The sequence below is a fragment of the Hydra vulgaris genome, chromosome 14 (assembly GCF_038396675.1).
Source record: "Hydra vulgaris chromosome 14, alternate assembly HydraT2T_AEP".
NCBI classification, from domain to species: Eukaryota; Metazoa; Cnidaria; class Hydrozoa; order Anthoathecata; family Hydridae; genus Hydra; species Hydra vulgaris.
The window spans coordinates 33,591,685-33,606,367 of NC_088933.1; the positions used below are offsets into that span (position 1 = coordinate 33,591,685).

At 27.4% G+C, this 14,683-nt stretch overlaps 1 long non-coding RNA gene across 2 annotated transcripts; it reads left to right on the forward strand.

The window, feature by feature from the left end:
- Positions 1 to 3,081: 3,081 nt before the first annotated feature.
- LOC136090569 (uncharacterized) lies at positions 3,082 to 9,138 on the forward strand. Of its 2 annotated transcripts, none has more exons than XR_010643521.1 (5): positions 3,082 to 3,238; positions 3,445 to 3,469; positions 3,886 to 3,972; positions 8,147 to 8,447; positions 8,600 to 9,138. It is a non-coding gene; the product is annotated as an uncharacterized LOC136090569 (long non-coding RNA). The 2 variants fall into 2 exon arrangements; XR_010643522.1 differs by having other exon boundaries at positions 3,084 to 3,238; positions 8,929 to 9,138.
- The last annotated feature ends 5,545 nt before the right edge of the window (positions 9,139 to 14,683 follow it).

Consider the following 14,683-nt stretch of genomic DNA (forward strand, 5'->3'; position numbering starts at 1 on the left):
GTTGAAAACAAGAAGGTTGTTAACAGATGGATTGAAGTTTAGAAAAGTTTATTTTCTTTCTGGAATGCTTTACCTAAATCCAAATAACCAAAATGTGAAAGATTTAAAACATTAAAATGGCTTTTCAAGATAGCTTAACGCTTCCCAAGTTATATTTCTTTTCTTATATTGCAAATATAGTTGAGCCTTTTCTGAACAAACACCTGATAGACTAGTCAACGGTTACTTTTTTATACTTTGATGTGAAGGAAATAATAATAAATTTGCTTGAAGTTATCGCAAAACCAGATGTCCTTGAAAAATGAAAAAGCTTTTGAAAAATCAGGAATCTTTAAATAATAACCTGTGGCCTGATGAAAAGCCTAACTCAGGAATTCCAATTTCAAAAGAACTAAATTGTCTAAAAAATAACATTTTGGAATAATAACATTGAATTATTCATTGATAAGAGCATCTAATATCTTTGACCCCAATGTCTTGATGAATTTGACAAAGCAAAAATTGGTTGATCGTTTGAAAACTTTACTTGTGTACTTAAAAATTTAAGAATTTTATCACCACAGCAATGTGACTTGCTGCTCTCTCGGTTTAAAGATTTTAAGCATTATGAATTCAAAGCCATAAAGCAAGAATCTTTTATTTTAAGTTTAATCATCCAAAAGATCATGCTGATTTTTGTTTTTAACGTGCTCAAGTCAGTAATTACATTGAATTGTCTTTTGTCATTAAATCAATACTAACACTTAGACATGGCCAGGCTGCTGTTGAGCATGATTTTTGCACAAATAACTCCTCTGTTAAAACGAGCAAAACTCCTTCAAGTATTATCTTCCGGAGAATCGTAAAGGATCATCAAATAACCATCATTTAAAACGGCACACAGTCCAAATCACAGCATCAATAGTCAAAACTTTTTAATGAACCCATTAAAAATATATAATTGGGTTGGATTATCCTAAAGAGGAGAAAGTGAATAAAAAGTATGAACAAAAAGCGGAGCAGATTACAGCCAACATCAAAAATTAAATCAAAAAGTTAAGGCCAAAAACCCAGATCAACTGCTTAAGATAAAATTGTAAAAATGGAGAGTGGATCTCTAAAAAAAGAAAAGTTGGGAGTGGTCGCATTGCTAAGGTAGTTACTAAATAAAATATTTCAAAGATTGCTGCATTTTTTGAAAATAAGTCAGGGTGCTCCCAAAAGAAAGTAGCTCAAGTTTTTAACTGTAGTCAAACTCGATTTTCCCAAGTATTAAAAACAATGAATAACATTCGAACTTTAAAAAAAACAAATCGTCCTTATCGTAGCAATCTGCAGAAGAAAGCTATGCGTCTTAAATGTCGTAAATTGTACGAAAATTATAAAAACTTGGATTTTGTTATGCATGATGAAAAATATTTTACCTTAAACAATAGCACATTAGCTGGTAATGATAGAACATATGCCGCTAATCCTTCTCAATGTTCTGACCAAGTAAGATACAATTTGCGTAAAAAGTACGAGGACAAATTCTTAGTTTCTTGATGCATTGGCCCCTGTGAAATAAGCCCTCTTTATATTCATCACAGTAAGCAGGCAATCAACCAGTACACTTATAAAGAGATACTAGAAAAAACTTTACTTCCTCTAGTATCAGAATATTATTAAAAAGACAATAAGTTTATCTTCTGTCCTAATTTAGCTCGATCACATTACGAATAAGTCGGTCATCAACTTTTTAAAATTGAAAAAAATCAAAATTGTACCCAAAAATATAAACCCAGCTAACTGAGGTTTTGAAAAAAAATTGCGATGATTAGAGGCGGGGAACAAAATAGCCCCAAAACTTTTGCAACAACTGCCCCAAACGTGAGAGCAACAATCTGATAAAATATTTTATGTACTTTTCTTAGCTAGACTTATATTCATTGATAATTTTTAAGTTTCATAGTATTATAAGTTTTATAGTAGTTTCTCTGAGCGTTCAAAAATTATGACCATATAAAGTTTAAACCCCCTCAATTTGACGAGGTTGTAATTTTTATATGGTCATAATTTTTGAACGCTGAGAGATAATACTTTGCAACTTAAAAATTATTGATGAATTTAAATCTAATTGAGAACAGTACAAAAAATATTTCACCAACTTATTGCTCTCACGTTTGGGGCAGGTGTTGCAAAAATTTTTGGGCTTTTTTGATCCCAGCCTCCAACCATCGCAATTTTTTGCAAACCCTCATTATTTGATATAAGTATAAACATATAAATGTTTGGAGTTGGCTCCATATCAGGAAGTTAGCTATCTCAAAGATCAAAAAATGCTAGATCCGCCACTGTTATACAAACATATTAACAATTGAAATACTAAATAATAAAACTTATTAGTTCTCAAAATATTAATTTTTAAATTTTGTTCAAAATTTTATTTATGAGATGTTATAACTTTTTTGATTTGAAACGTCTGGTTTTTATCAACCACTATATAATATATTAGTTTTATATACCAATATGTAAAATTACTATTTCATATTATATCTTTAGTTATAGTATATTTTAACTAAAGATATATCAGTAGTTCTAACTTGTAAAACATTTCTTTTCAATACTTTGTTAAAAACATCATCGGAAGAACGTATCACAAGTAAAAAACATTTATACTTTGCCGAGAAGTTTTAGAGCCCAATATGTAACAATTAAGACAAGGCATTTGCAAAAATCAAGGTTAAATTAACAACCCTCATGTAAATGTTCTTTTTAATGCGCCTTTGTTTATAAAATTGTGCACTAATTGGTAGACTGGTTTCTAAAAAAACGCTAACACTAAGATAAACGGCAGCGTTCTTAAACTTGCCAGACTATGTGTTTTTTGACTTCGAAATAACAAACTAACTAAAATAAATATAACCGATAAATTTAAAAATCTTTGATTGGTTGTGAGTGATATAACTTTTACAGTCTGAAGAAATTTAAAATACTTGATGTTTCATTTGGTTAGCAGACGTTAACATAACTCCAAAGTAGGTCGACTTTTTCGGCGGCCGTTAACTTATTTATTCGAGTTAATTCAAAACAGCGAATAAAGAAACGTGATATTACGAGGAAGGTTAGTGCTAAATAATGTCGTTCAAAAGGACATTTCCGATTTTACTAAAATCGCAGACCTAGAAAAATGTTAACGCATGCGTAATTTTGATGTATTTTAAAACGATATCAAAATTTAAAATTCACCTCGTGTTTATCTTAAAGCTTAAAGCTTAAAGTAAGGCTGATTTTATCTTAAAATACTTTAAACAAATTAGGCTTTTGTTGTTTGTTTTTGTTAGAAAGTTTGTTAAAACAGTACTATCTTACATATTACTAACCAATATAATAATACTCCTAATATAATAATATTAGTAGTGTTACTTATTAATAATATTAGTATATTACTTATTAATAACCAATATTATTACTTTTTTAATGTAGCTATCAATCAATATGTCATCATCTGGTAAGAAATTTAAAATTTTGTGTCTATTTATTGGTCAATTATTTAATATTATAATGTTATTGCAAAGTTAAGATCAACATATATTTGTTTGACAAGAACATAAATGTTTGTATAAAAATAAAATAAAACTTATGATAACTCACAGTAATTTTGATAAAGTATATTAGATATGTATACTGTTAATTGAAATAGTAATAAATGATAATAATAACAGTTTTTAATAAAAATAATAATAATGACATTAAAAATAATAAAAAAACATTACTAATATAACAATGATACCAAGCAACATAAAAAACAACAGCAATACTAATTAAGCAAAAAGCAATAACAACTTAAGGTTTAGAAGTACAAAAGATGACATGACACATCATTTAAATCAGGTATTCAAACATCAAATTTTTATATATTTTTAGAAGAAGAACAAACTCAATCTTCTAGATCAAGATCCAGATCCAGTAGATCAAGATCAAGTCAATCCAGATCCAGTAGATCAAGATCAAGTAAAACATTCAATTTTTAATATTTTTAAAATATATATACACACACATGCAGACAGATATATATATATATATATATATATATATATATATATATATATATATATATATATATATATATATATATATAAACTATATATACTATATAAACTGTAGGACAAGTCACACAATTAGTCACTGTCAAATTTTATTTTCCTGCCTAGTATACTGCATAAATAAACTTTGTATAAATGTAGATAAGTTTTAATTTTCCAGATAATTGAAATAATATCTAAAATAAAAGGAATTAAAAGAAAAAATTGTTGTTCTACCAATCCAATGACAATTCTTTATCTCCTGAAATACTCCATTAATGGTCTACCAGATAGAAAGCTTCCTACCATTAGAAACAGTGGCTCTGAGAATTTTTAATATTACATATGAAAAATTAACTACATATGTTTTTTTGCTCTTAAGTTTTCATTTGTGTAACTCGTAAATCAAATTAAAATTTTATCATATAATTATTTTCGGTATGCCAGATACTACTTATAATTACACTTAATCATGTCTGATATTGGTAGACAAAAGTAGTTTTATTTGAAATGAAATCATAAATTAGTTGAAAAGCAAAGTTGAAAAACATATATATATATATATACATATATATATATATATATATATATATATATATATATATATATATATATATATATATATATATATATATATATATATATATGAATTCCACATTTCATATTTCTTAGAAGTTTTGTTTGGCGATACTAAATATTCATGAAAATCAATTTTTATTAAATTTAAGAAAATCTGACCAGAAATTTTTAATGAGGTAAATAGGCTTAATAATGTCTATCTTTGAATGTAATACTCTAGCTTCTGGTATAATTTTTATGGAAAAACCAAAAAAAGCTTGAACTTATATGACTTGTGCAATTCATAATGAAACCTTTGCTAGAAGTGATTGCCGCAAGTTATTAAGGCTAAGTTAATTCTTCCTAGGCAGAATTTTTTAGAAACTTAGATTCTTGCAGCATGGTACAATGCAATAAGAAAAAGTTTAATTATGCCAGCTTCATAACTTTTATGTATGCCCCATGGTTCCTAAAAATTAGAGCAATAGCTTCTGCTCCAAGATGCGACATGGCTATGTTAAATGACTTTTATAAGCATTTCGATGAACAAATAGTTGTTCTTGCAATAGCAGACAAAGCTTTGCCTGATATCAATATGTTAGAAATGATAAACATTTGCTTATTAGTGTTAAGCCAGAGAAATTTAGACACGCACACCTTCGCCCACAAAAATTTTTTAAATGGATAGTAATCTGACACTTCTTAACCTTGTTGGTTCATTGTTAGTGTTTCTGATGCAAAGGTTAATCAATGGATTAAAGGAGATTTTGGCTGCTGGGATGATTTGGAGAGCTACAGAAAGTGTGTTCAATTCATAAAAAACATGTAAGTAGCAAAAGGCTGTAAAATGTGATACTTTTAGCAAGAGAGGAGAAAAAGAAGATGCCCGCTAATGTTACCAAAAAAACTGTAGTTGCAAAGGAAAAAATTAGAAAAATTTAAACAAAAAGTTACAAAATCACAATTGGAGAAAATGATTTTGTGTAGCAATTATGTTTTGTAATAATGATTTGTAATTGTTATTATTTGAATAAAATCATTTTTTAGTGAACTAAAACTTTTTTTCCAGGCTATTAGGCTTTCAATATTTTTTTGCTTTTAATATAGTTTATTTAAAAAGTTTTTCGCATAAGAGCATAAAAATTGAAAAAAAATGAGTTCCATGTAATCTTGTCATGCATGACATATGCTAAAATTTTAAACATCAATTTGATATAAATACTAAAGATTACAAAGTATAATGTCCCAGAATTTTGACTTAAGTTACAAAATGACACAGCCTATATTTAAAGTGCATTTTTTCAGATTAAATAAAATATATTTATATATCATTTATGTTATTTAATCACATTATTATAATAAATGTTTTTAGAAGAACTACATGCTAAATTGAAAAAAAGATTTAAAAAATCAAGAAAAAGTATAAGATTTTGAATAAAGTTTTGAATATTTAAAAATGATATATTATTTATATATTGATATTATAAGGTAATATATTATTAATTGATGTTGTTAATAAGACTATTATTTATTTAGAAGCATGGTAATGTTTGTTTATGTATCAGGCAAAGTGTATTTTTTGTAATTGTTACTTATTTAGTAATATATATATCAAGGGCTATTCTAGACCGTTTTTAACAGCATTGACCGTATTTGGGGATTATTTTTTTTTGACGCTAAATTTCTATGGGGCGGGAATTTTTTTTTTCTAGATTAGCCCCTGTATGTATATATAAATGTGTATATATGTATATATATATATATATATATATATATATATATATATATATATATATATATATATATATATATATATATCATGTTATTTAATTATATTGTTTGACTAATTGTTTTAAGAAGTACATAAACTTATATATATATGTTTTAATCAAAATTTTATTGAGTTATTAAACAGTGTTATATGTAATAATTCAATTTATCTAATTGTAGATAGAGAAAAAATGCTGTAGAAATTAAGTGAGTTTTTTTAATGTCTTATTTTTTTGTTAACATTTGTAACCATAACCAACAATCGCTTCCGTAAAAAATACACATATTTTTAACCATTATGAACATTGTCTTCATGAGAGAAATAGATTATGTGGTTAAGATAAAAACAAAAAGAGTGAACAAGAGACTAATTGTATTAAATTGAGCTATTGGGCGGTCAGTTCATAATAGAGTATTGGTATATGCACTAAAATTTGCAAAAGAATAAATAGCTGATTTTATACTTTATTGGGAATGCTTGTGCAGTATCTGAAGGTTTTTGAAAGTGTTTCATATTCTGATGAAATAAGAAATAATAAAACAAAAATTTGTTAAAATTCTCAGGTCCTATGGAGTAGCCAGTCTGTAATGCATGGTTTATGAAAAAAGATTAACATAAAGTTCTTTTTTTAAGACACAAGTGCATATTAATCATGGTGAGAAACATCAAACCGGGAAAACACAGAAGCAAAGTGGTAAAATAATGATGACGGTGATGTTCTAGTTTTTAAAATGAAATTTTTATGTGGAAAGTTATTTTACAAGAAGCCTCGCACATGTTTAAATCTGAACAAAGTTTATAAGCTATGGACTTGAATGTTACCTAAAAATAATAGTTTAAAACAGTATGTCTTAAACTATTATAACAATAGTTTAAGACAGTATGTCTTATACACATAACTTGTTGTATATCAAATAAAATAAGTAATTATATCAAATAAAATAAGTAATTATAATGTAAACAATAGCAAGCTATCGTATCATACGATAGCTTGATATTGTTTACATTATTTTATTATTGCTGTTTTAAATTCATTTCTAAAACACCTTACGGTATGTTGTTTTAAAAATAAATTTAATAAAGTTGACCTTTACACTTTGGTTTTGCAGTACTAAATCAATTAAGTTTTACAGTTGTAAATTCATATATTTCATATAAATTCATATACTTTTTAGCATTTCATGTAAATTCATATACTTGACAATATTGATATAGCCTGGACAACAAAAACAAAGCATGCAAAACCTACAATTTTATCAGTTTATATTAATGACATTCATTTTTTCAAAAAAATTTAAAGTTAAGGGACGTTTTTTGCAGTATTTTTGTATCTGATTTTTAAACATTTTAAAAGCCTAAATTTAACTTGCCGTGCATGGTCCATGCATGGGATTCATTGGTTGATGACTGGCGCACCATCACGCTAGTGATGCTAGTCATCAACCAACGTTTGGCCATGATTTTTTTTTACGATCGGCCAACTTTGCCAAGCTTGTGCCAGGCTTAAACCATATTTGTGATCAAATGTGTTTGCGCATGTGTTATTTTATAAAACTTGTCTTATTTCACTTTGTAACTAATGTCAGTTACCGTCAATTACTTTTTAAGTATTGATTTCTATTTGTTTGTGTTATTTTTTTTTGTTTTTTCATTTTCATTTTTTTACTTTAGTATAACATTTTTAACAATAACTTTATACTTAGGAATGGTTTTTTTTTCATTTTTTCGTTTTCGTTTTTCATTTTTTTACTTAAGTATAACATTTTTTTTATAGTATAATACTCATTCTTGGCATTAAATAGCAAGACAAGTTTTTTATGATAATGATGTTAATGATCAACTGAAAAAATAAATTTGTCATGATATGTGTAAAACTAAACCTTTATTTGGAAAGTTCAAATTCTTTCAATTTATCGTCTACAGTAAGTACAAATTTTTTGGTGACATTAAGGTGAATAGCTGCTAAATATATTTTTATCAATTTAACAGTCACACTTTGAAAGCATTAGAAAGGTGGATATAAAGCAAATGTTGAATGGTGCATCTTACGCTGGTTACCAAACTCTTAACAGAAGGTAGTTTTACAAAACTTGTATTTTTTGTCTTGAATTTTATTTATTTTATTTTATTAGTGTGTTATTTTAAACTTTTTTTACTCAATGCAAAGATTCTTTTTATTACAGTTTTTATGTTTATTCACATTTATTTACATTTTTTTCACTTTTAGCTGTTTAGCATGGTTTGGTTGTAATATGTAAAACAATCATTGTATTTTCTTTATTATCTTTTAATTTTTTGCCTTTAATTCTATCATGATCGATGTTTGATCCTTTTTTTTTAATCAATTTTTATATACACATGCAGTTTAGTTTTTTTATATATAAAAATAAATAAACACTTGCTTGAATTAATTGTATAATGTAAAAATAAATAAAAACTTGCTTGGATTAATTCTTGACAGCAATGTAGAGTGATTTGTCAAGGAACGTAATAAATATAAATATAATAAGTAGTAAGTGTAAATGTAATTTTTCAAGTGCATATGTCTTATATTAGGAACGACTCAATTGTTTTATTTTCGATCTATCAGGAGTAATTAGACATGCAAGAAAGATTGCAGTAAAGTGCAAAGTTGGGGAGTATCGATATTTATCGATAGATTTAAGAAATGATGGTCAAGCTTTTGCTAATCTTAAACCTTTATATGAATATGAATTGTATATTGTTTAACTTTTATTGAAATATAAAATATTTATTGATACATAACGTATTGCAAAAACGATGGACTTATTTTTTTACATTCTATTTTATGTTTCGAAATATCTCATTAGTTATGTTTTTGCGTATACCTTTTTTGAGTGAGGTTTGACTTATTTTCATATTTTTTTGTCCGGCAGTTTATTACGGTTTCGAACGCAGGAAAGTATACGAATTCCACCTAATTTAAATTCTACAACGTGCTAAGTATTAATTATAGGGTAGATTAGGGTAATATGAGCACCTTAAGCAAAAATTGGAATAATTTCAAAAATAATTAAGCTGGATTCAAAAAACAATAATTAGGGATTTCTTTTCATGATCCACTTAGATGTTTGGGCACCCGAAATTTTTACTTAAAAACACAGAAGTTTTAAAAAAGTCACAAAAATGCTCATATTACCCAGACCACTTAGTAATATGAGCACTTTAAATTAGTTTACAAAAAAACATTAATTTTGTAAAAAAAAATACCAACCTGACAATTGGAACTAATTTTTGGAATATAATGATTCGTTATTAACAAAACTTATTAAAAGATCAAATTTTAAGCCACTTTTTGTTGAAACAATACTGCTATGTTTTCCGCAAGATAAAAAAAAATTAGTTCGTTATTTTTTCAATTTTATCAACTCAAACCTTTGAGCAATAAAAATTCAATTTTTTTGAATTTAAATTACAGAAAAATATTTAGCATTGTTACAATATTAAAGAGTTTTACTATATTTTATTTTTATTCAAAAAACCAAATAAAACCACAGCTTTTTTAGGACTTAAGAATAAATAATTTCAATGAAAAATACTGGGTAATTTGAGCATGCTCATATTACACAAAAATGGCATCTTTAAAGTCAAAACTAAATAGTTCCATGCATTGTTTTTCGCGCCACAATTTTATTCATGCGTGATGATATTATTTTAAAAGCGCAAAAAATTTAACAGCGTTTTAATTATACGATACCCGCTAATTACTGCATATATATTTACACTAATTTTACTGATTCCTGTAATCACCACATAAAGTCGATTCAAGAAATACATAGCAACTTTAACTTCACTGCTTACATCTAAGAAATCTTTAAGTATGCTCATATTACCAAGGTGCTCATATTACCCTAATCTACCCTAAATAAAAATAACGAATTAAAAATAATAAAACAAAATTAACATAAAAATGAGCAATGGCACAGCAACGCCGGGTAAAAGTAATTAAAATAGATAAAAAAGAAACCAAAAATAACATTAAAATAAGCACTGGCGAAGCAAGGGCTAAAACGGCTCCCATCCATTGAACGGTGAGTAACACGTGCTTGTCGGCCGATGGTGGGCCATGCATGGAGCAAGCATGGCAAATTTCCTGAATTCGCTTCTAATGTTGATCAATAAGCGCATTATATAGTTAATTAGTAATAATAAACTTGCACAAATATTAAGGGGGCAGTATAACAAAAAGCAGCTGTTTTATTTTAGATTAAATAGCATAAATTTTGTTTAGCGTCAACTGAAACTTGAAAAATTTGCATATACCATACAATCTATGCTAAGATACTGTAACGTTGGTCATTTAAGAATAAAAATAATAAAATAAAATGCAAAAAAGGCATGGAGTTAACAATTAAGTTTCAATTATATATATATATATGTAAATACATATATATATATTTACATATATATATATATATATGTAAATATACATATATATATATATATATATATATATATATATATATATATATATATATATATATATATATATATATATATATATATATATATATATATATATATATATATATATATATATATATATATATATATATATATATATATATATATATATATATATATATATATATATATATATATATATATATATATATATATATATATATATATATATATATATACAGTATTGGACAAAACATTTGCAACCAACACCGAACAATGCTAAAAAGTGTTCCTAATTTTACATGTCTTAAAAACGAAACGAACTATACTACCACAGCAAACAGTTCAGGAGTCTGGAGTCATAGCATGCCATGACATGAGCAATCAGCTGACAGGTGACAGCACACAGGTAGAAGCAACCAGACGCATCCAGAAGCTTCCAGAAGCATCGAAAAGAAGCATCTAGAATCTTCCAGAACAGATTCACACAGGTTCATTTTACTATATCAGAGACATGTAAATCGACATGTAATTCAGTCAGTATATGGAAGTCAATCAGTCAGTATTATCAAGACAGTTTATAGAAGTGAGTTTTATCAAAGTGTTTTATCGAAGAACATCAATGCAAGAAGTGAAATGCAATAAGTGTTTCATTACATCAATACAGTCCACATCCAACCAAGACGTTGTGTTCCACAGAGCATTATTGTTTAATCACAAGGTAAATGTAACACGGTAAGCTTGAGAAGCGTAAGCTTGAGAAGTGTGATTATTTATTTTTATTATTTTTATGACTTCAAGTGCAAAAATGGCTCCCGACAGTCTTGGATTGGAACTAAGAAAGAAAATTATTGGCGATTACGTAAGTGGAATGTCACAAAAAAGTATTTGTGATAAATATCGCGTAAAAAAATGGACCGTATCAAGACTATGTTCCAAATATCGTTCTACGAGGAAGTTGGCAGCAGATAACAAAGTTGGAAGACCGCGTTCCACCACTTCTAGAGAGGATTCTATGATCGTCAGATCCGTCAACAAGGATCCCTGGATATCATCAGTCGAGATATAAAAGCAATTAGAGCTGCCTGTATCGGACCGAACAATCAGATGACGTGCTGTTGAAGCCGGATTGTTTTCTCGACGCCCTGCGAAGAAACCGCTGATTTCACTAAAAAGAAGAAAAGACTCCTGTTTGCTACATGTCATATTGACTGGATTGTGCAGAAATGACGAACTGACCTGTTCAGTGATGGATCGAAGTTCAACATCATTGGGAGCGATGGCATTTGCTGTGTACGTCGACCGGCCGGATAACGCCTCGATTTACGTTACAGCCATAAGACTGTAAAGCATGGTGGAGGCATTGTAATGTTCTGGGGGTGTTTTTCTGCTAACGGTCTAGGTCTAATACATCGAAACGATGGAATAATGGACCGTTTCATGTATAAAAATATCCTGAAAGATGTTATGTTACCTCATGCTGAATGGAATATGCCAATAAAATGGGTTTTTCAGCAAGACAACGATCCGAAACACACTGCAAAAGTAGTCAAGCAGTGGTTTCAAGACAACCACCTATCGTTGAGGGATTGGCCGCCTCAATCTCCGGATCTCAACCCTATCGAGAACCTGTGGGAGGTCGTCAACCGCAGAATTAATCGTGAAGGTGTTCGTAATAAGGATCAACTGTTCGAACAAATCCAAAAGGCCTGGGCAGCGATTCCACAAAGTTTCATTGATCACCTGATCAAATCTATGCCTCGAAGTTGCAAGGCTGTGACAACAAAGGATTCGCCACGAAAAATTGATAGCGAAATACAGCTTGGTCAACATTTTGTCGAGTTGCACTTGCTTTGTCCAGAAGGAAATCAACTTTTTTTTAATACTTTTGATTAATTTATTAGTTTTCGTGTACAAATAATAATGAACTTTGTGATGAATAAAACTTGAAGAAATTTGTCTCTAAACAGTTATATAGTTATTTCTCTAAATTGAAAAAATGCAGCACTTTTATGTAAAGAAAGTAAATTAGCATTATTTGGTTGCACTCGTTTTGTCTGATATATATATATATATATATATATATATATATATATATATATATATATATATATATATATATATATATATATATATATATATTTATATATATATAAAATATATGTTACTATTACCCGCAGTACCAGGAATTAGCTAAATGCTAATGTTTATAATATAATCTAATATATATATATATATATATATATATATATATCTATATATAAATATATATATATATATATATATATATATATATATAAAATATATGTTACTATTACCCGCAGTACCAGGAATTAGCTAAATGCTAATGTTAATAATATAATCTAATATATATATATATATATATATATATATATATATATATATATATATATATATATATATATATATATATATAAAATATATGTTACTATTACCCGCAGTACCAGGAATTAGCTAAATGCTAATGTTTATAATATAATATATATATATATATATATATATATATATATATATATATATATATATATATATATATATAGAGTCGTCCTTTTGTTTTTTGTATATAAATTTAGGTCTCCAAAATCGCTTACCGTTTCACTTTTCTTTTAAATTTTCTATTCTTATCTCAAATGAATTTAGAAACATAACGTCGCAACTAGCATTGGCTACTCATAGTTTTAACACCAAATATTTATTGTTGTCATTACAAAAAAACATCAATAGTATTGGTTTTACTAATTATTTCTAAAGAGCTTGGACTTGAAAAGTCTTGAAAAATTGTTAATGAGCTGTGGGATTTCGTCGAACTAAGCCTTAACAAACTATTGCGTGTTTTTTATTTAAAAAAATCGGCCCATTTTTGTCACTAAGTATTATTAATAAAATTCATCTATCTTCGATGATGTAAATGCAAAATTATTTCAATAAAGATTTTATTAATTCTCAAAAGTTAAATGGATGGCAGCAGCAGCAAAAAAAAAAAACAAAAAAAAAAATACTATTTCTATTATAAAATGAGTCATTTCTCAATCGCAATTCCTTAATTCTCGAACCATCTAGTTAACAAATAATAAAACCCTTTTAGTTACTAATTTCCCAGGTTTGCTATAAACCTCGTATTCAGATTAAGGCCAACTCTAGTTTAATTTTTGTAAGAAAAAACAGGTCATAAATGGGTAGTTAAACAAGATTACGACCAAAGATTATTTTGTTATAAATATTTTTTGCATTTGATATCTGGTCAGGAAAAAAACACCCACGTCGCTCTCACTTTGTTAACTGAATTTACTATTTTGTTATTTACACAGTAAAAACTTTTACACAAGATTCCATATATTTATGTTAAACTCATTTAACATTCATGTTATAACTACTCATAAATAAATTGCTAGAGCAAATCAGACAAAACACTGGAGCGATGGTGCAGCACGGGACTGTGATAACAGATTTATACGTAAAACTTGCAGGTCACGGCGCCAATAATGACTGTTAGCTAAAAATTAAAAATTAAATTTTTATTGTGCAATATATATTGAGACACTATAAGTCGATCATAGCATAGTTTTAAATGCTTAATACAAGTTTATAAACTTATTTTTTTTAATTTTTACCAACACCGGCCTCATTTACACCACATTATTAATAAATTTTTATTTGGTATAAACAAAGAAACTGTATCCCTGAACTCGAACTGATCAATGTATGTATAACTGATCAAGCTTTATACTATGAGGTAATACTCCTCATTATAGTATAAAGCTTGCACATTTCATCTCATAGAAATTAGTGTAACAGCAGTTATAAAATATAGAGGTAATTCATTCCATCTTCCGTTTATTTGAACTAAAAAGAAATACAACCCCTA